We start from the raw sequence: 22,336 nt of genomic DNA on the forward strand, positions 1-22,336 counted from the left end.
GAAAAGTCACTTGATGATCCAGGTTCTGGCTGAATGAGTTATGTTGCGAACTCATAATTTAAACAAGATAAAAGTCTGAGACACTCATAAAATTGCCTTTTAAAAATAATCTATGGCACCATTAAAATATTCTCCAAAATTAACCTCTGTGTCAAATTCCGATGTAGATTTCACTGCAATTTGAAATAACTCCCTTTTGTGTTCAGTATTTTATTCTGTGTCCCCATTTTTTTTTGTCATTGAGTTGCAGAGTATTTGGGAAAACAAGGTGAGTAAGCTGCACTTCACTAGCTTGAGTGATGCCACCCTGTGCAGAAGACTTGCTCCTGCATTGTCACAGGGTCATTGGCATGGACATCGCTACACGTGTGTGACTCACACACATCACTCCCTGGGTGGCCAGTGTGCCAGCCCCAGGTGGGTTTTAACTTGGTGTTATAGCCCATTCAATGTTAGGATAATTTCAGGATGATAGTTCTTGTTAGACAGAGTGATATGGCCACAGAAACACTAGACTAGCCCTCTCTCTTTCAATCTCGTGGCTTCTTGGAATCTGCCTGATGCCCCACGTGACCAACTGGCTCTCCATCCCCCTCCAGGCTTTGCAACAGCTGCTGTCTATGCGGGTCCTGACTCCCTGCCCCCACAGAGAGGGCTCATGGTGCAGGGGTCAGTTAGACTCTGCAGGTGGTGAGACGTGAGGAGACAGGGAGGCCAACATTCTTGGGTCAGAAACCGAATGTCACTATTTTGGAATTTTGAACTTGGATCTTTACCGTGAACTAAATCTACTTGCTACCAATTTGTAAATAAAGTTTTTTTGGAATGCTGACTTGTGCATTTGTTTAAGTGTTGCCCGTGTCTCAATTCACACACATGGCAGAGGTGACTCTTTGCTACAGACCCTGTGGTCACAATCTCTAAAACAGTTTCTCTCTGGTTAGATTAGTCTACTTTCAGTCCCTATAAGAAATACTGGAACAGCTAACTTATTTTTTTTAATTTTATTATTCATATGTGCATACAAGGCTTGGGTCATTTCTCCCCCCTGCCCCCACCCCCTCCCTTACCACCCACTCCACCCCCTCCCTCTCCCCCCACCCCCTCAATACCCAGCAGAAACTATTTTGCCCTTATTTCTAATTTTGTTGTAGAGAGAGTATAAGCAATAATAGGAAGGAACAAGGGTTTTTGCTGGTTGAGATAAGGATAGCTATACAGGGCATTGACTCACATTAATTTCCTGTGCGTGTGTGTTACCTTCTAGGTTAATTCTTTTTGATCTACCCTTTTCTCTAGTTCCTGGTCCCCTTTTCCTATTGGCCTCAGTTGCTTTAAAGTATCTGCTTTAGTTTCTCTGCGTTGAGGGCAACAAATGCTAGCTAATTTTTTAGGTGTCTTACCTATCCTCACCTCTCCCTTGTGTGCTCTCGCTTTTATCACGTGGTCAAAGTCCAATCCCCTTGTGTTTGCCCTTGATCTAATGTCCACATATGAGGGAGAACATACGATTTTTGGTCTTTTGGGCCAGGCTAACCTCACTCAGAATGATGTCCTCCAATTCCACCCATTTACCAGCGAATGATAACATTTTGTTCTTCTTCATGGCTGCATAAAATTCCATTGTGTATAGATACCACATTTTCTTAATCCATTCGTCAGTAGTGGGGTATCTTGTGGAACAGCTAACTTATAAAGAGGAAAGGTTCTGTTACTCCCAGTCTTGTAGGTTCCAGTCCACAACTAACTAGCCCTGTGGGAAATCAGCCCATCACAGAGGAATGTGTGGCACAGAAAGCCCATTCATCCCATGGTCAGGATATAAAAGAAGAAGGCGAGGGGGTGGGACTCCACTCTCCCTTTAATTGTTCAATCCCACTGACATGACATCCTTCTAGTAGGTCATGCCCCTAGAAGGTTCCACCACCTCCCAAAACCACTGTTGTCTGGGGACCAAGCCTTGAACCCACTCTTTAGGGGACATTCCGGGTCCTTTACCAATAAAGTGTGGCCACTCTGATGTGTGCAACTGGATGGTTCACAAATTGCCATCTTATTGATGATCACACAAGGAGTCCTCTATTTCCCAGAAGTTAATGTTGTGACACACTGTTTTCTCATTAATACTTCTAGTGATTCCATCACCCCTGGGCTAAGTATTTATGACTTACACACAGGAAATGAATTCTGAATATCCCCAAGGGGCAAACACTAATCTTAGGAAGGAGAGAGGGAATGAACAACTCCTGAAGTCACAGTGCACAACGAGATCATTCTCTGCTTTTCCCACCACTGCTACCTGTGACCTTCACACCATCACCAAAGCCCAGCATGGAGAGCAGGTGTTGCATGAGTGCGTTATCCATGGGAAAAGCACATGTCTGCGGTGCTGCTGGCTCTTATTGTTTTCTGATTGGATCTGGAGGCTGGAGCCAGTACAACCTGCAACCCAGGACTGCTTGGTGTGATGGCCTGAGGTGGACACAGGGAAGGGGCCCAGCAGTCTGGTGATCACAAGTGCAAATCAGGAAGTGACGAGGGCCTGCTAGACCCTCAGATCACTTTCTCTTCCTTGAGTAAGTGTGGCTTGTACTGCCCCCTCAGAATCAAATGTGACGCCCCAAATGAGAGCCCAGTCGAAGCCAAGTCTGTAGTGCAAGCACAGAGTTCTCCTTCAAAACTAGCTTATTCTTTGCTGTGGTTGCTTTATTTAAGTTGTGATGAGATTTGTATTTGAATGTTTTATATTAAACTGCATTGATGATTCTCACTTTAAACGCAAGTATGTTACTCAATGTTAGAAATACCAATTCAATGAAGCCACATTTAAAAATTAGACTCATGTAAAGTTTTCCATTAAACATTGTCATTGCTAAAATCCAAGCAGATCAGACAAGATAGTCGATATTTAGGAAACACCTATGATTTAGAAACTTCAACTGATTTTAAAGCCAAGTGTGAGTTAACACTCAACACAGTGAATAGGTTCTTTTGTTTTGTTGTTTGTATTTTTAACTGCAAGCAAACGTACAATTAAAACCTAATGCCTTCCCCAAGCTGAACCAATGAGTGTAGTGGGTTTCTTTAGGGGAATGAGTAGGGTGCAGACGAGACAATAATGAGAACAACTGTGACCTATTACAACAGTTCATAAAGCTCTGAAAGACATAGCAACCATGGCGGAGGCATCTGGAGGCAATCCCAGCCTCGGATTTCCACAGAGAAGAACATAGTTCTATTACCAGACAGGCAAATGGGATAGTCTGCAGACACACAAATTACTATTGCACAGCAAACCTTAAAGCAGGGGCCTGAGCTTTCCTTATAGGGCATGCAGAGAAAATGCTGCTTTATCAGACTTCTCTCTCCCTGCAAAGCCGTAGATGGGGGATGCCATCCTGATCATGGATATCTGAGGATGGTTCCAGATATCCATGAACCAGGGTCATGCACACCGTCAGAAACGGAGATTGGAGGGCCTGAGCTCTGGGACTCCCCACAGCCACAGCACCCCCCAGCCCCCAAAACGCATGCCACCCTAGCAGCAGTTGCCTTGCATGTGCCAACCCACACCCCCCAGGACCCCAGAGCAGAACTCATGAACTGCAGCGAGGGCTCCTTCTGCTGCAAATGTGATTCTAAAGCAAGCATGTCCTTTGAGGGTCACTGATCTCATTTCCCTGGCATCACCGCCCAGAGGACTCCTCCCAGTGCCCACAGGTACGCACCTGTCATCCCTGCCCTATATAACTTTAGCAGGGAGAACAACATTTGCACCATCTAACTTCACTACAAACTGCTTCCCTGGCGTGAGCTGTCTGCCCGGCGAGGACTAATAGGACCGTAACTACCTCCCGAAGCCAAAGCCCCAGGAGGCAGAGAGGAGGAACCCAGAGCAGCAAAAGGACAAAGTACCACAGAAAATAACGGGCCAGGCCCAGAGCTCTGTGCCGGGCTGCATACCTGAGCGTGCTCGAGGGGTGCTCTCTGGACCGTGCTGCTCCCTCGGCCGGTCACGGGTTCAGAAATGCCCACCGCGTGGAGTTCACCAGCTCCCCTCGGAGGTCATGTTCTAAAGGACGGAACAACAAGGACACAGTCACTGACTGCAGAGGAGGCTCCGAGAGGACCTCCTGCCCACTGTGCTCACAGCAAGCACCTACGTTTAAGGACACGTGTGAGTGATTTTGCTCCAAATTCCTGGTTTTAAGCTTATCATGGATAAATGGAAACCACTTTTAAACAATTAATTTACTTTGAAATCTCAGCTACTTAATGGTTTTAAGAACATCAAGGTTTGAAGGTAAAAAGTTAAGTGAACTTAATATTGACCAATTATCAGTCAATTTGTACGATTATTGCTTTCTTCAATACTTTGATGAAATAGGAAACCATAGAATAAGGGAGAAATAGTTAAGATGTTTATTTCTTGGAAATAATGTGACTTCATTCATAACAAAATATTGTCTGTTGGTGCCAGTTTTAGCAGAGCAACAAGAAAAAAATTATCTTCATTAAAGTAAACTCAGAATTTTTATCAACTTCCTATATCTCAGTGTTAGACGATACTATTCTAATTTACAAAAAAATTTCAGGTGATTTCAAAGAATACTGTCAAAGAGAGAATCATTTTAAGAATGAGCTAGACAACCAGAGAGAAAGAGACCTAGGTGCCCGCCTTGGTCAGTTTCTGATGCATACCTCCAAATTCTGAGCTGCTCATTAAAGTGCTCTGTGGCAATAGCAGCAGAAGTGTTGATGGGCAGCAGTGAGGTGTGGCCTAGATGAGGGACCCTCAGGGCTCCATGCTGCTTGAGGCAGCATTACCATAAATTTTCTAAGATACTGTACTGTGCTTCTTGCAGGCTACCTCTCAATAAAGACAAACTCAGAGTGCTTAGCAAGTGGAGATTGAAACATTTGATTCTCTATGAAATACCTAGGAAGCCTGCAAAGAACAACCAGAACACATTGCATTGTTTTTTCTAATAAGAGTATTCTAAGACAATCACATAAATAACAGAGTGATCCAGAACAGTGCACATGGAGCTAGAGGGTTTTAAATTTACCCTTAAAAGTCAAGGTTGAACAGCAGAATGGTAGTTGGTGTATTTGTTCTGTGTCTAAGTCTCACAACCATTAGTTTGAAATTATTTTGTATTATTTTTAAATATACTGGGGCTTTAATATAAACTAGGATTTGGGGTTTTATTTACAATGATGCACAGCTGTCTACACTGGAAAAATCCTTAGGAGGATGGTCTGTTTTGTAACCTTCTCTTGTCTACAGTACCCAGCACTCACACATACACACATACACACACAAGCACACACATGCATATATACACATGTGCATACATGCAAACATGCACACAAGTATGTACTCGTATACAGTATAAATACAAGAAATCCTTTTACACTGACTATTCTTTCATATATTGTTGACTTGTACACCTAACTTGAGACAAAAGCAAATGCCCTAATTATTCTTGTGTCAGTCATTCCATCCACAGGTCAGGATGCAACTATGACAAACAATGTCCTCACATCCTTGGTCTGCATCCTGGTCATTGCAGCTTGAACCCCAGAACCTGAGCCTTGAAGGACAGAAGGGGGCAGGGGTGGGGGGCAGGGAGAGAGGGACAGCACATATGCAGATCCCTCCAGCCCCCACTGCTGATTGCCCACACACAGCCTGAGGAAGACCGACGTGTGCTTAGTGGATATTTGTTGCAATCTGACCGCCCTTAACTTTCTGAAACTGGTCCCTACTTTTAAACCAGGCTGTATGAAGGCATTATCATATAAACTTGCCATTACAGATTTTTAAGTAGTATCATGGTTATTTCCAGTAAGTGACACTAACTCTATTGTCTGCCACTTTGTTGGACTACAAGACCCAGCTCTGCCAGTGCTGGTCTGAATATTTCTGAATGGCAGAGTCTCTGAAGTCCAGGTTCACCAGCTGATGGACACAGGTGGAGGCGAAGTTCATGATTCACCCTTAGTGCCCTCTCCTCTCCCTGAGCACCTCGTGCACTGGAGTGACTCCTAGCTCCCCACAGGAGGCTGCACTCTTGCTTCACCTGTGTTTCTGTTTACATTTTAGGATACATTTGTGATTCTGGACATTGGCTATGTGACATTAGGAATGGCTGTAGGAAAGCCTTTCTCTGCAGCAGAGCTCTGAAATGGGCACTGCAGAGGAAGGGGCAATAAGTTCATCTCCACCCTCTTGTCTGGGGGTTTCTCCCACCCCACCAGCCCAGACAAGAAGGGAGGCAGCTCCCCAGACTCCCCAGTGGGTGCTAGTCCTAACCTGTGGACATTTGGCCCTGCCATCTTAGATTTCCTGACTTCTTGTTGTGAAAAGAACTTTGTTTAACTAGGTTTGGCTGAAATGGCATATATTGATCTCATTTCGCAATCGGAGTCACCACCACAGAATCAACTGTCAGTAGAAAAGTATTTTCCACTGAACTTTTTATCCTCCCTGAAAGTTCAACATGAGAATGTTTAAAAATGAGAGACATATTTTGACCGAGCCTCTTCCCCAGGACTATCACATTGAACAAAAAGACAACCACCAGCCAGCCTGCCTCCACAGCAGTGAGGAAAGGTGACCCCCTTGGTGGATGAGACAGCATTTCTCATGACACCTGGGATTCATCTCCAGAGCACTCCTGGGCCCACTGTGGTGCTTTGCTTTCCTGGACTGGTACTCAGGGCCGTCTGGACCCAACAACCACTTTGTCAAAAGTCTCCAATATCTCAGTGATTCCATCTGGGGTCCTGATGCTCAGGAAGAAGCAGTGCACCAGCCGCTGGCACTGGGCAGCCCTGGCCACCATGTGACCCTGTGGCTCATGTCCACATCTGCCCCTCTGCTCATGCTTTTGCCTGTCCATTGCCAGGGTGAGAGGACTGTGGCCTCGGGTGGGACTGCGATGGGTGAGTCATGAAAACCTTCTGGTTCCCAGGACCATATCTGTGAAGATCCCACTCCATACCCACACTCATTATTTTTTTATTTCTTTTATTCATATATGCATACAATGTTTGGGTCATTTCTCCCCCCTTCCCTCCGCCTTCTCCCTCTCCCCCCCCCCCCCCCCCCCCGCTACCAGGCAGAAACTGTTTTGCCCTTATCTCTAATTTTGTTGTAGAGAGAGTATAAGCAATAATAGGAAGGACAAGGGTTTTTGCTAGTTGAGGTACGGATAGCTATACAGAGAGTTTACTCGCATTGCTTTCCTGTACATATGTGTTACATTCTAAATTAATTCTTCTTGAACTAACCTTTCCTCTAGTTCCTGGTCCCCTTTTCCTGTTGGCCTCTGTCGCTTTAAAGTTTCTGCATTAGTTCCTTTGCATTGAGGACATCAAATGCTATCTTTTTTGGGGGTTCTTGCCTATCCTCATACCTCCCTTGTGTGCTCTTGCCTCATCATGTGATCAAAGTCCAATCCCCTTGTTATGTTTGCCCTTGATCTTACGTCCACATATGAGGGAGAACATACGATTTTTGGTCTTTTGGGCCAGGCTAACCTCGCTCAGGATCATGTTCTCCAATTCCATCCATTTACCAGCGAATGATAACATTTCGTTCTTCTTCATGGCTGCATAAAATTCCATTGTGTATAGATACCACATTTTTTTAATCCATTCGTCAGTGGTGGGGCATCTTGGCTGTCTCCATAACTTGGCTACTGTGAATAGTGCTGCAATAAACATGGGTGTGCAGGTGCCTCTGGAGTAACCTGTACCAAATTCCTTTGGGTATAGCCCCAAGAGTGGTATTGCTGGATCTTATGGCAGGTCTATGCTTAGATTTTTAAGAAGCCTCCAATTTTTTACCCAGAGTGGTTGTACTAGTCTACATTCCCACCAACAGTGTAAGAGGGTTCCTTTTTCCCCGCATCCTCGCCAACACCTGTTCTTGGTAGTGTTGCTGATGATGGCTATTCTAATAGGGGTGAGGTGGAATCTTAGTGTGGTTTTAATTTGCATTTCCTTTATTGCTAGGGATGGTGAGCATTTTTTCATGTATTTTTTGGCCATTTGAATTTCTTCTTTTGAGAAAGTTCTGTTTAGTTCACTTGCCCATTTCTTTATTGGTTCATTAATTTTGGGAGAGTTTAGTTTTTTGAGTTCCCTATATATTCTGGTTATCAGTCCTTTGTCTGATGTGTAGCTGGCAAATATTTTCTCCCACTCTGTGGGTGTTCTCTTCAGTTTAGAGACCATTTCTTTTGATGAACAGAAGCTTTTTAGTTTTATGAGGTCCCATTTATCTATGCTATCTCTTAGTTGCTGTGCTGCTGGAGTTCCATTGAGAAAGTTCTTACCTATACCCACTAACTCCAGAGTATTTCCTACTCTTTCCTGTATCAATTTTAGAGTTTATGGTCTGATATTAAGGTCCTTGATCCATTTTGAGTTAATATTGGTATAGGGTGATATACATGGATCTAGTTTCAGTTTTTTGCAGACTGCTAACCAGTTTTCCCAGCAGTTTTTGTTGAAGAGGCTGTCTTTTCTCCATCATATATTTTTAGCACCTTTGTCAAAGACAAGTTGGTTATAGTTGTGTGGCTTCATATCTGGGTCCTCTATTCTGTTCCACTGGTCTTCATGTCTGGTTTTGTGCCAGTACCATGCTGTTTTTATTGTTATTGCTTTGTAATATAGTTTGAAGTCAGGTATCGTGATACCTCCTGCATTGTTCTTTTGACTGAGTATTGCCTTGGCTATTCTTGGTCTCTTGTGTTTCCAAATAAATTTAATGGTAGATTTTTCAATCCCTGTGATGAATGTCATTGGGATTTTGATGGGAATTGCTTTAAACATGTAGATTACTTTTGGGAGTGTAGACATTTTTACTATGTTGATTCTACCAATCCATGAGCATGGGAGATCTCTCCACTTTCTATAGTCTTCCTCAATCTCTTTCTTCAGAAGTGTATAGTTTTCCTTGTAGAGGTCTTTCACACCTTTTGTTAGGTTTACACCTAGGTATTTGATTTTTTTTGAGGCTATTGTAAATGGAATTGTTTTTATCCATTCTTTTTCAGTTTGCTCATTGTTAGTTTATAGAAATGCTAATGATTTTTCTATGTTGATTTTATATCCTGCTACCTTGCTATAGCTATTGATGATATCTAGAAGCTTCTGAGTTAGAGTTTTTTTGGGTCTTTAAGATATAGGATCATGTCGTCTGCAAATAGGGGTATTTTGACAGTTTCTTTACCTATCTGTATTCCTTTTATTCCCTCTTCTTGCCTAATTGCTCTGGTTAGGAATTCCAATACTATGTTGACTAGAAATGGGGATAGCGGGCATCCTTATCTTTTTCCTGATTTTAGAGGGAATGATTTCAGTTTTTCACCATTAAGTATAATGCTGGCTATAGGTTTGTCATGTATAGCTTTTATAATGTTGAGGTACTTTCCTTCTATTCCTACTTTTCTTAGAATTTTTATCATGAAATGGTGTTGGATCTTATCAAAGGCTTTTTCTGCATCTATTGAGATGATCAAGTGGTTTTTGTCTTTGCTTCTGTTAATGTGGTTTATTACGTTTATTGATTTTCGTATGTTGAACCACCCTGCATTCCTGGGATGAAGGCTACTTGGCCGTGTAAATGATCTTTTTGATGTGTTGTTGAATTCAGTTTGCCATTATTTTATTGAGGATTTTTGCATCAATGTTCATTAAGGAGATTGGCCTATAGTTCTCCTTTCACAGTCATTATTTTAGACCATCTCCCCCACCCCCAGAGGACCATCACTTCTAGCTGGCTGTGAAATTCAAAACAAGTCCACTTCCAGTTCTTCAAAAACAAACAAAGAGCACTTTCAGCATATCAAGATGATAATAGGTAAAGAAGAGGAAGTGTGCACAGAGGTACATAAGTGAGGGTATTTTAAGAAAGCAACAGGATCTGAAGAGTTCAGAGAAATATTAATCTCCCTTCTTTTCATGCTCATGTACCTTGCTCTTTGTGTGCTTTGAAGTCTAAATCAATTAGATTTAGCACACAAAGTCATACTTGCCCATGACTTTCATTATTTTGAGTGCTGGGATGAATTTGGGCAATTGAGAAAGTCCATGCTTCCCTCTGCATGGACTTTTCAATCTCAGTATCTCTCTAGATCACTATTCAACATAAGTACTAATGATGGAACCCTGATCAGGTGAGGGCATGCTGGTTCTACTACGTCAACTGAGAAGATCGAATGATACCAGGACCCATAATCTTTAATGTATAGCTACTTATAGCTAAACCATCATATGTGTAATCTACCCCTACCATACCAGGCACATAAAGCTTAGACCTGTATCTAGTCTCTGTTTTGTGGAGGTAAAAGCACATGCTGGAAGGAAACTCACAGCCCACAGTGGTGCAGCTGGGGCTGGTAAGACTCAGTGCTGAGAAGCCAAACTAGAGGCTTCGCCCCCTCTCCTGGGTGTGCTGATGGTGTGGCAAGTAGGCTCCATCCAGGTGTGATGGATGTAAATGGAGCACCCTTGTTGGGAATTTGGTGGTGTAGACGAAAATTTTAAGGGTACATGTGTTGCCCTAATCATTCCAGTTCATGGTGTTTACCAAATATGTTGTGGTCACATGCATGCAAAGATGGTTGGTAAAAACATGTCAATACCCTAATGGTATATAGTCAAAAATCAAGTCACCAGTGGTAGACTAATTCAATTACGCTTGGTAAATAAATAACCTACAATTGTCCATATTCTCTGATAAGGCGAGTAATCCAGAGAGATAAGATAGCAAAGTGATTAAAGTAGGTGCACAGTGGTCTATACAGCATCACACCATTTAGGTATGGCACACTAATCAAGAGTGTAGTGCCCCATCTTATGTTTACACGAGGACAAAGTAAATCCACAGAAGAATGTTTAGGATGGATACCAGCCCAATGGCCAGAAGTTGTTCTTGGAAAAAGGAGTGGAACATGAGAACTAAGAAGGACTTTTACTTTTTCCCTTAATATTTCTAATTGTTTGAGATTTTATTTCCAAAGCAAACTCATATAACATTTATGTATCAAAATGCAATGAAAATGGTGATAACTTCATGTATCTATTGGTATTTTCAAAAGGCATATCTCAATTACTGTGAAGAATGGCTCATAACTTTAGGTTAAAATTTATACTTCCAAAGTCACAAGATAATTATAGGACACCTAAACCATGCGTTGCTCACTGTGTACTTTAAGACTGGCCTGGAGAGGCACTTGCTAATGACACACCAATAATGCAATAAGGAAATCACATCTGGACTCAATTCTAGCTCCTTAAGAACATTATTCCAGATGAAGGAGGATTGCATAGTAAGGCAATTAAAAATGGAGGCATTGAGATACAGAGGGATCAGCATACCATGGAGCAGGACACCTTGTGTCCTGTTCTTGTGTGGTGCACAGGCAGTGGGAAGGGTTCATGGCTGGATCTTTATACTCACACCTCAGCTGGCAGCAACTCCAGGAATTCACCCTGAAGTGGCTCCAACCACCCACTAACCCTTCAGGCTTTCTGGTACCTTCTGTCAGTGGGAGAACCAAATGTCTCTGCACATCACTGAAACCAAGGCTTTTCAAGAGTCATTGCCCAAGTAAGTCCCCATTAGAGGTCTCAGAGATGTGGGGCTGCCTTCTTTTCTTTCCTTGGAACCCCTTCAGACTAAATCCTAATGGATCTTGGCTGAATTCACACAACTCAGTGCCTTCCTTTCTGACTCTGTCTCTGGTCCTTCACACTGCGAGAAAACCTCTAAAACACAGCTTGTTATGTCACATCTGATCAGTAATAAAGTAAAAGGATAATAATTGTCACCATCATTGTGACAATCCCCTATCCTTGTATTACAATTTGAAGTTAAAAGTGTTCCATGCACAACTTGTAAAGTAAGTAAAATGACATCCATTTCATTGTTGGGGAAACCAAGTCAGGAGCAGAGGAAGGTTAGAAAGAAGAACTGCAACAGGAGCATATTCTTCAGGCTGGCCCAGGTCTTACAGTGCTCAGCCCTGCACAATTCTCACATCATACTGTGGCCCTGGGTTCAGACACATAGAACCCAAGCATCCTGGAATGCAGACTGGACTTTCTTACCTTAGTCTCACCATCCCTCCCTCTATGTAAGTTGAAAGAGTTTCCAACCTTCACATCAGACACTTTCCTGATCATTCCAACCCTCAGTAGAGCCACTGACCTCTGAATTATGGGTACGGTCATCTCTGGTCAGTCCTTCCTAAAATCTGAAGGCATGCGCACTGATTGGCTTCTGTCATCTCTAACAGAGTGACCAGCCTCTCCATCGTTCCCCACATCTCCTCTGCCCTTGATATCAAAGATGGCAAGTTTCTGAGAGATAAGGAATGTATCTGCCCATCCTCCTGCCACCAGAGCCATATTTGTTAAATAGTTAAATAGAATTAGATGCTGAAAAAGTAAAGTATGAGTTCATAACTACACAGACCTTCATGAGTCTATGAATTCTTCATGGTATCTAGCACAATAGTTTGCATGTGTTGTGTACTTGTAAATGTTTACAGATTAAATGGAAAAAATACAAGCTATTTACCAACAACCTGTGTGCATCAGGAAAGAGAGGATGGAGCCTAGGACTACTTCAATTGGACATGCTGTCGTAAGTGTATGTACAAGGAAATAGCTTGACTGAGATGGGAGGTACACAGGCAGGGGTGAATGTTCCCATGTGCCGTGTGCACCTGCTCACAGGGTGTTGATTCCTAAACATGACAACTTCCTGTACTGCATTACCAATTGCTGGTTGAACTCCACAAAACTTGCAAGAAATCCTTGTATAGAAAACAAGACCCCACACAGAATACAGATAAATTACTGTGTGTCAAGGGCTATGATTGCAGAGAGTGACTTAAATGCATTAATTCAGTAGAAATATGAATGAGTACATGTATGACCTTCACTCTAGACAGACTGCTGTGCGGGAATGCTTTGTCCTCCCGAGATGAGGGCTAAGGACTGTGTGGTGCTCCCTGGCTCTCTAAGCTTACAATCACTGCTCTTACAAAGAAATCGCAAAGATCACACGGAGAATGGAGCACGAGACAGCTGTGCAGATGTATCTGCCAGGCACTGCTTCCCTGATAATAAAGAACTTCCAAGCTACAGCATTGCATGCTAATTGCTTCCTTGGATCCTGAAAACACTTCTGAGAATTGAGTTGGGGGAAGGGGGAGTGAGATGTTATTAGCTCTGTTTTCCGGGAGGAAAGCTGCCTGAGCTCACAGAGCTGTGGCTGCAAGGACTGTGTGCAAGCCTCTGGGGCAGGAGTTCAGTGTGTTCCTAGACCTAACTCTACTTGTATCTGGGGAGCCACAGTGAAGGAGAAGGGTGCCCTGCCTGCAGGACCTGCTAGGAGAGTATGGGGGAGGTCAGGGCCTTCAGATTATTAAATCAGCACCCATGCTGACCCCTGCATCAGAAATCCAGTCCTTTGAGCCTTGCTTCTTAACGAATTTACGTTCATAAAATGCAACTGACCCAGTTCTAATATTCACAAAGATACTAATTTTCCATAAAGCAAGGAGGATGGTTGTATTAACAACTGCAGGCCAGCCATTTGTCTTCACTCTGTTGCACACGTGCATGCACACACAGGAACACACACACTTTCTTTTTCAATCTCTTTTTTTACAAGGAAAAAACCCAGAGGGAGCAGTAACATGCGTGTGGGTGTTGATTCAGGGAGAGTTGGAGGCTTGCAAGCAGGTACTGCCCGGATTTATCAAAGCACACAGTACTGACTGTGGTGCTAGTCAGTACTTTGCAGGTGACCAGGGTGGCACACACCATTTCCCATTTGTCCTGTTTGTTGTGGAAATCTTCCTTTGCTTCTTGGAGAAGCAAAGGTTCCCTACCAAGCCAGGAAGAAAGAGCATGGAAGTCCCAGCTCAGCCCACAGTGACAGGGATGGAGGCAGGAAACAAGGCCTGAGATACTCAGATGCGCAGCTATGGCTCCTAGGCAGGCCTCCTGCAGGATGCTAAGCCTTGAGAAGTGCACATTGCATGAGGTGAGGGACAGAGGATGCCCTGAGAGGGGAAACAGACAGAGACAGTGGTGTGTTGGGCAGTAAGTCCTGCAGGGAGTGTGTGGTTCATCCTGCAGGAGACAGAGACCATTGTGGCCAGTGTGAGGGTCAGGCTGACATTTTGGGAAAGGAATCACCATGGGAACAGAGTGAAGGGGTTGAGGCAGGATGAGGCAAATCCAGAAAGCATAACAGGAGTAGGTGCTGGGTAATCATAGGTATGGAGAGGCCTGTGCACACATCTGTGGAAGTAAGGAGGGAAGACATGAGAGGGGGAGACAGGGGGCAGTGCCAGGCATCAGGAAGATGAGAGATGAAGGCAAGGAATCGAGCCCTCCACTGGGTGCCCCCACATTTGGATGGAAGGTAGCCTGGGGACCAAGCATCTCACCTCCCTAAACTGTGCTATTTTCATGGCTCTCCTGGCAGCATAAAGAACCACCTTCTAGTTCATAAGGCTTGAAAGACAGTGGCACTAGCAGTTTTTGAGGTCATGCTCTGCACTGCTCAATGGTCCTTCAGGTAATGACTGGGTGAGAAGGTTCTCAGTATGATGAGGGAAAGGTCCACTGTCACAAACCATCACCAGCCTGTGGCTGTTTGCACAGGCTATCAGCCTGCAGGAAACCAAGACCCCAGATCAGTAGCTTCTTGTAAAATATACACTAGAAAAAAAAAAGACCTTGGACACCTTACTGGTATCTATGGAAACTCACAAAGGTAAAATGCCTTCTTGGTAAGTTTTACTGTAAAAATGCCTATGGGCGTTATATTTTTACCTAATAAGCTGTTTTTTGGGGGAAGGGAGGAGGAGGGTAAGGACATGAACAATACAGGTCCTGCAGAGTCTGTCTGTAGTTTTAACAGTCTGACAACACACCTAATACCCATGTTTAGGGAAATTGCTAAGAAACCATATGGCTTCAATATTATAAAATATGTAACTGCTAATAATGTTAAATAGAGTGATGAATACAAGTTCAATGTCAATGTACGCAAGTGCTCAAAAGACACCACGAGTGACAGTGACATAAGGACACCTAGCCTAGGCCTGCAGTCTCTGCCACAGAGTGAATAGTGCCTCTCCTGCCACACAGGAAAGGATACAGAAAAAAGAACCTTACAGCTTTCACCCACTGAAGCTGATGTTTATACAAAGACACATCTTAAATCTACATTTTTTTTTCTTTGGTGGTACTGGGGTTTGAACTCAGGGCCTCAGGCTTGCCAGGCAGATGCTCTACTACTTCAGCCACTCCACCAGCCCTAAGTGTACAAATTTTAAATGGTGAATTTAGGTGGCAAAGTGCTTTTACTTTAATGCTGGGGATTGTTTTATCTGATAACTTTATCAATAAAAAAATCTCAGACAAAACTATCTCCCACAGCAACTTGTCATCCTCTAGTGTCTGGACACAGAGTTCTACCCAGATTCCTGACCAACCTCCCTCACACCCAAGATGGAGACTCTCTCAGTAGTTCCTTCCCGGGGGGGCTGCAGGGGTTGCCAAGAGCTACTTGGCTGAGGGGAGAGGAGCTTTGCTCTCCACCTGGGTTAAAATGTGCTCCCAGCCCCAGCTCTAATTATAGGAAGGAGGCCTCCAAGCCTCCAACATGGCTGAGGCACAGGCTTACCCAAGCAATTTGGGGTTTGCAGCCATCTGAGCAGGAACTCCACTGAGGGAGCCCTGCTTAGGCCTTTGGCTCAGGCTCTACAAACAGATGGAATGGATTCCAGTGTGCACAGTCTGTAACTGCTTTACTTTGGGTAAGTCACCCTTCTGGGCCTCAGTTTTGCCATCTGTGAAATGCAAGCAATGTTGGTGACTGTACCCTCTAAGGGCTGCCAAGAGAATTGGGGTGACATAGCTGGAGGCCTCCTAGGACCAGCCCACAGCTCTGGCAGAGCACCCCATAGCCATTTTCCAACCCAATAACATTCTTCTTACACTTTCTACATATGTCCTTATAAACTGAAGGTGAGTGGGAATGTGGCCATTCTTAACACATTTGAGTTTATATGGCATCATGTAAGTACCACACACTAACCAACTGTACCACCGGAGCTCCTCTATAGCATCATAGGTTATTTAACTAAGATGTTTTAGACTTTCAGGACCCTGTACTTATTTACTTCCTTGTATTTTAACAGCTTTACTCAAAAAATGAGTGAGTCACAATAAATTGTTCTGCTTGTAAATTGGTCTGCTCATCCATTATTGCTCAAACTGGTAACAGAGCAGGTCCAGGCCTTCCTGATCCATGCATTCCTCCTTGGTAGATGTGGTGCTTTGTTTTCATCTTCAGAATCTAAGTTTGTGTGCACTGCACCAGAAACTGAGGGTCTCCATGGACTTATGCCCTAGTGATCTGCAGATCACTGACTGTCAGCATGAAGTCCACACTGCAGGACCCTCACCAGCCCCCTTACACCATTCATTCTAGTAAGTAAACATCCCTGGACATTTCCTGCTCTCACAACTTGTTAGCTTTTCACCTAATTTTTGTAAAACATCACAGAATCAACAATCTATGATTAATAAATTATTATAAGATAAACTCTTAAATTCGAATTCTGCAATGCTGTAAAATGTATGTAATAAATGAACATCAATGCCTACAGCAAGGATCAACTTCTATTATGAACTCACCTTGTTCTTTATTAGCATTGATTTTTTTAAAATCTGTCTAAGTTAAAAGAATCAAGGTCAACATATAGCCATGGTCTTTGGCTTAGCAAACAGAGGCTGTTTGGTCTGTAGACACGCTACTCTTTGAACGCTCAGACTCCTTGAGTAAAATGATTGGAACTGCTTCTGGGAAAAACAGAAGAGCCTGGCACTTGGAAAGTGGCTTCCTTCCTTCTTCACAGAGCTAGGTAAATCCAGTAGAAGACAAACAGAACAAAACATGAGCCTGTGAAAGCAGCCAACCTTAGAGAGGACGTTTATTGGACAAGCAGGTGCCCTAGGCCTGGGGGCCATACTTCTTCAGGAAGATACAGTGACTTGAGTCCTGACCCTGGCAAGGCTGCAGTGGACTGTCACCTGACTCACTCATAGTGTGAGTGCCAAGGAACCACCATGAGGAATGGAGGGGAGAAGTGTGAAGAAGCAGGTTTGAGGAGTGGCCAAGTAAGTGTGCAGTGACAAACTTCCTCCAGATCCTAAGGTAGGTTTCTCTGAGCAGGATCTGGAAGGGCCTGCCCCTGCTTGTTTTCTCCACACAGGAGGGAGCTCCATTCTCCAGGTGAAACTGAGGATGGGCACAGACACGCAGTCACCATCATAGCGTGCAGTTTGTTTATTTGTTGTTTATGGACAAGTAAGTCTGGAAATTCTTGTCCCACACTGTCATGTAAGTATTGTTATAGTCCATGTGTATAGTAAAACGGTTAAAATGTAGATATTTTGAAAAAATTAAAGAAATGATAATAAGAAAATGACACTTGGTGTTCTGTCACATACTTAAAGCTCCCTTCTGTGGCAGAAACCTCGAGCCTGGAAGCAGGTGAGGAACACACCAGGTCTCACGACAGACAACTGCGACATCTGCCTGAGGTCCCCCCACTGCTCTGTCCAGCAGGCTGCAGAAGTAGTGTGTAAACGGAGCTTTGGTTGTTTTCTCTGTGACAATGGCACTGCCACAGAGCATAAACTGGGCTTAACTGAGGAAATGTGATGCTCGTGTAAGAAAATTCTGCCTGAGATAGGGAACGAGGCTGAGCTTTGTGGGACAGGCCTTGGGATGTTCCAGCTGGGGTACCGGGAGGCTGCGGTCTCATTCTGACTGTTCTTTCTAAGCATCGTGATCTTAGATTCTGTGGACCTCCCTTTCATGTCCAAAGAAGGCCAAGAAGACATCTCTAGAGGCTGAGGAGTTGTGTACTGCGCGTCGCCGGTTAAAACGCTCCTTTCGACAGTGAATCTGTGTTCACACACAGGAGCTGATGAAGACGGTGTGGAGTTACACACACTTCCAGCAATGCACTTTACAGGCGAAATAACACGTGCTACAACAGCTCCTGAGGAGGGCTCACTTTTATTTAATTTGCTCCTGATCCCCTCTTGAGAAGCAGACTAAGGATTTTTCTACAGTGCAACCCAACCTGGCTCCAATGAACTTAAGCGTCCATGCCTGCACACAGGACTGGTCTCCCAGGACTGCAGACAGAAGGTGAGGCAGGTTGTAGGCGCTTGCCGTTATGTAGAACAAATGTCAGAGGAAAGCTCTGGTATTTAGCCATGGCTGCACCTCGCATGGCATTTCCTAAATCTCCTTTGAAGAGCCTCCCCAGCCCTGCACTGTCAGTCCCCTCCGGAGCTGTGCCTGGAAATGTCATCTGCCAGGCCTACAATTACGGCACTCTGGCAATCACCGGCACAATGCAGAATGGGTCGAATTCAGGTGAGAGCGAGAACCCGCAATCAAGCCTGGGGAAGGAGAACAAAGCCATTTTCTTTCATTTGCCATCAACACAGCCATCAGGCCTTAATTACGAGGCAAGTGTGGGGCAGGCACTGAAAGGCTTATTATACAGCAACGCTCCGAATCAGCTCTGTACTGATGAGCTGCACAAGGGGAAGCCAGCTTAGCCCCAGTGAAAAGGAGCAGGCCCCAAACGTACCATGAGTGGCAGGGGAGCGGCCCAAGGGGATTAAAAATAATCCTGCAAGGAGGGGAGGCACCAAGCACCTCAGAGCCAGCTAAAAATACCCTGCAGCTGTCATGGACATGCTTGGCACATCCGCTGTGAAGTCAACACAAACACTTGCTCCAGCCAGGGCAGTGAGGCCCCTAGGTGCACTGTTTATCTTGGAACCCCTCGTCTGTTCTCAAGGATCCCCACAGCCACAGCCACCCCCCACCATTCTATGGGAAGAACATGCTTTGTTTTATTCCCAGTTCTTTATGAGCAACTCGAGAGTGTCCCCTAAATGTCCATAATATGTGTACATATGTATTTATCACTTTTAATTTCATTTCTGTTAAATAAACATTGGATACTTTTGCTATGTCTGCATTGAAATATCAAACATTGAATCTAAAATCTCCTTTAGAAATTGGTCTGATAACATTTAAATGCAAACCTACCATCTTTGACTAAAGCCTATTCAATAAAAATAAATGTGCTATTTGCTGGTTAGAATCACACACGCACACCCTCCACTTCCTTCCTGAATCTAAGTGCTATATTTATGTTCAACTAAACATAACAAGGTGCACCCAATCCCAGTCCCACAGACTTGCAACAGGACGTGAGCACACAGCTGTTTTGTTGAGAGCTATGACACAGAGTCTGCTCTGTGGCTGGGACCCACCCTGGTCTCCCACCACCAGGCCTCTGACACAGGCCTGAGCTTCTGGAGCAGGTGTATGGCAGGTAGATGGGAGCCACACTCAAGTGATCACACTGTTTAATGCCAAATCACATCATTTAACTGATCTCCATATCACCTATCTACTTAAAATGGCCTAGAAGATATGTCCTGGACAGGTGCCTGGACCAGGTCTATTTAGACAGTCATAAAAATCAGGCTCAGATCCTGTAGGAACCCTGATGTCCCTTGCGTCCCCCCTGTCTTCCTGGCTGTCATGGTCCTGGGGTCTGTCTCTGCTGATGCTCACGTTCCCTGTCTTTCAGGAACAGCAGGAGCTCATAGGCACCTGAGGGAAGAAGTTGCCATCTTGCTGGTGATCTAGCGAAGTAACAGGTGGCCAGAGCCATGGGTGATGTCAGTTTTGAAATCACTCTCCAAGAAACAAATGAAACATGTAAGCTCTGCCCTGCCCCACTCTAACCCGTCTCCTCATACCTGGGAGTCATATTCTCTTCTCTGGTTCTTTGACACCTTCCTTCAGGGACCAGGGCAAAGTTTACTGCCTAAGGCACGGTGAGGACATCCATGGGCACCACCACCCTCTTCTCCCAGCAGCGTCATTTCTCCATGTCTGTTCCTCCTCCAGGCTCGCTGCCCCACAGCACAATGACTGCCCCATGTGAGATCCTCCCGTAATTCCCACCACGTCACGACCTCACTCCCATCACCGCCACAGTGGGCTCACAGACCCTCTCCTCCCCAACCTGTCTCTGTGACCCAATGTCCCCTACAGCAGTTCTCTAGCAGGTTTTTGGACGTCAGGTGTCTCATGCCTTGGAGGGGTTGCAGAGGTTAGGTCTTTACTTGTCCAACTATACATTTGATGAGGTGGGACTCTCTACACGAGTGCCAAAACACCTTACACAATATGCTGAGGGCGGGAGCGTGCTCTTCTGTTAGGATGGGCGTTAAAGAGAGTTCTAACTGGGAAACAGATGATTCTGATAATTTGTTCTTGCTATGGAGAATATGGTTATGTTTCACAAATACATATTGCTTATATTAACGTGTAATGGGTTTTTAATTATTTTAATGAATAAATAAGCAAATAAATGATGTTTAAAATGTCTCAGTTTGATTTTTAATACAGATGTTATAACCTACATTCACAAAATTCTTTGGGGGCCTCAGAATATGGAGACTATGAAGGAGTTTTTGGATCAAAATTCTTGAGAACCACAGTCCTCAGGCATGAGGTTTGCACGTGCATACACACAAGTCTTTCATGCATGTGTGTGTGCGCCTCAGGACCCTTGCAAAAACTTTCTTCTGACAGAATCAGCCACTCCATTCCTATTTGTAAGGATTGGTGTTAGGATTGGCGCCTACTTTTCTGTTTCAGTTCTGCAATTTTCTTTTATGCATGGCCCCAATTTTCAATTTCCTTAAGTTTTTCTTTAGTTGTTTTTTTTTTTTTTTTTTTTTTTTGCTTTTCTTATGAGAGACACATTCTCTAAAATCCAGACCTTGCTCATCTTTTCCCTATGAGTCATTACAGGTCCTGGCACATAGGAGACACTCAGGAAATATTTGATAAATAAATGAGTGGATGGATGAAGGGGATAAAGAGCTGTCATGTCTCAGAACAGATCTCTTCACTAGATGCCCTGCAGCTGCTCTGCCCACACCCACGTCCACAGCACACTCTCACTTGTCTCAGATGTTTTTAGGAGGCCTTGCTACTAAAGGCACCCTGCAGGGCACTTTTGGAAAGCAGACCCTGAAGGTGCTGGAATGATCCTTCTTAGCTCAGGATGGAGGAGGAGACACAGCACCCCAAAACCTTGATCATCTAGAACCCAGCGTAAGTGAACAGGTGATCAGAACAGGGCCATAGGAAAGGATGCAACTAGCACTCAGATCTGGGTGTGTCGAATGACTGCAGTATGCTTTTCACCAGGATTGGAGACCCCGGGAAAATGCCAGAACCACATTCCCTATGAAGGAGATGATGGCACATTCTGTGTGATATTTTTTAATCTAAGCAAACAGAGCACCACCCTGAGGCTGCCCCATGCCTTGGTCTAGAGCCGGGCTTCTCAGTCTCTGGCAGTAGATCCATACTTCACTCCCAAGGGGAGGAGACTCCAGGGAAGGAGAAGTGCTGATGATGCAGGCCTGGGTGATGGGCAGAGCTAACAGGGCCAGGCAGCAGCATGAAGGAAAGCCAGTTGCATACACACAGGGTCATCAGTGCCCCTGACTGTGTAGACACCAAGTTCAGAGCCCTGCCACAGACTCTATGCATTGTTTTCCAACTCAAACTCTCCCCCAAATCCCAATTCCCACTTCTAATCTCTTCCAGCAGAGGGCGGCAGGAGGGATGGTCTCCAAGGCCATGCTGGGACAGGTTCCAGGAGGTCAGGCACTTAACATCCACAGAAGGCCTGGCACAGAGCACCACCTCCACCACCTTCTAATTCATGACCTAAATACTTACAGAAGTCCCACCCAATCCTACCAATTAAATGGAAGACAGCAGTGTCCCTGCCCAAGGAAAGTAAAAGGCAAAGATGAGCCCTGCTTGTGTTTGGTGGGCACCCTGCCCTCGCTGGGGCCACCTTGCGGCAAGATGCAATGGGGGTGGGCCAGGGCTGAGCTCTGCTTACAGTTCTGCTTTGCACTTCACCACCACTTTCTCATAAGCTTCAAATTTCTAGAACCAAAAGGCTGACCTGCATTGTCTTAGTTTCCACTGTAAGTATGTGGAAATTAACCAAATGCAGACACACTTGATTTAACTCAGCACAATCTGGAGTTACACACTTATCTAGATGTCACTAAGCAATTCTAAGCATGGGAAAATAACAACTAACATTCTTGGGAAAAGGGCCCAAAATCCAGTGGTGGCCTTTGC

At 44.5% G+C, this 22,336-nt stretch overlaps 1 protein-coding gene and 1 long non-coding RNA gene across 18 annotated transcripts in view; one reads left to right on the top strand and one right to left on the bottom strand.

Annotated features, from left to right (window-relative positions):
* Myt1l (myelin transcription factor 1 like) overlaps positions 1-22,336 on the bottom strand; it is a 414,622-nt gene that overhangs the window by 287,238 nt on the left and 105,048 nt on the right. For all 17 annotated transcript variants that reach the window (XM_074049071.1, XM_074049083.1, XM_074049072.1 and 14 more), the window contains one exon: positions 3,964-4,072. The gene's annotated coding sequence lies outside the window, so the exon portion shown is untranslated. The remainder of the gene's footprint in view (positions 1-3,963; positions 4,073-22,336) is intronic.
* On the top strand, positions 6,572-20,528 carry LOC141414751 (uncharacterized). The gene is made up of 3 exons (XR_012439585.1): positions 6,572-6,951; positions 19,743-19,873; positions 19,961-20,528. It is a non-coding gene; the product is annotated as an uncharacterized lncRNA (long non-coding RNA).

This window comes from Castor canadensis, chromosome 12 (assembly GCF_047511655.1).
Source record: "Castor canadensis chromosome 12, mCasCan1.hap1v2, whole genome shotgun sequence".
Lineage (NCBI taxonomy): Eukaryota > Metazoa > Chordata > Mammalia > Rodentia > Castoridae > Castor > Castor canadensis.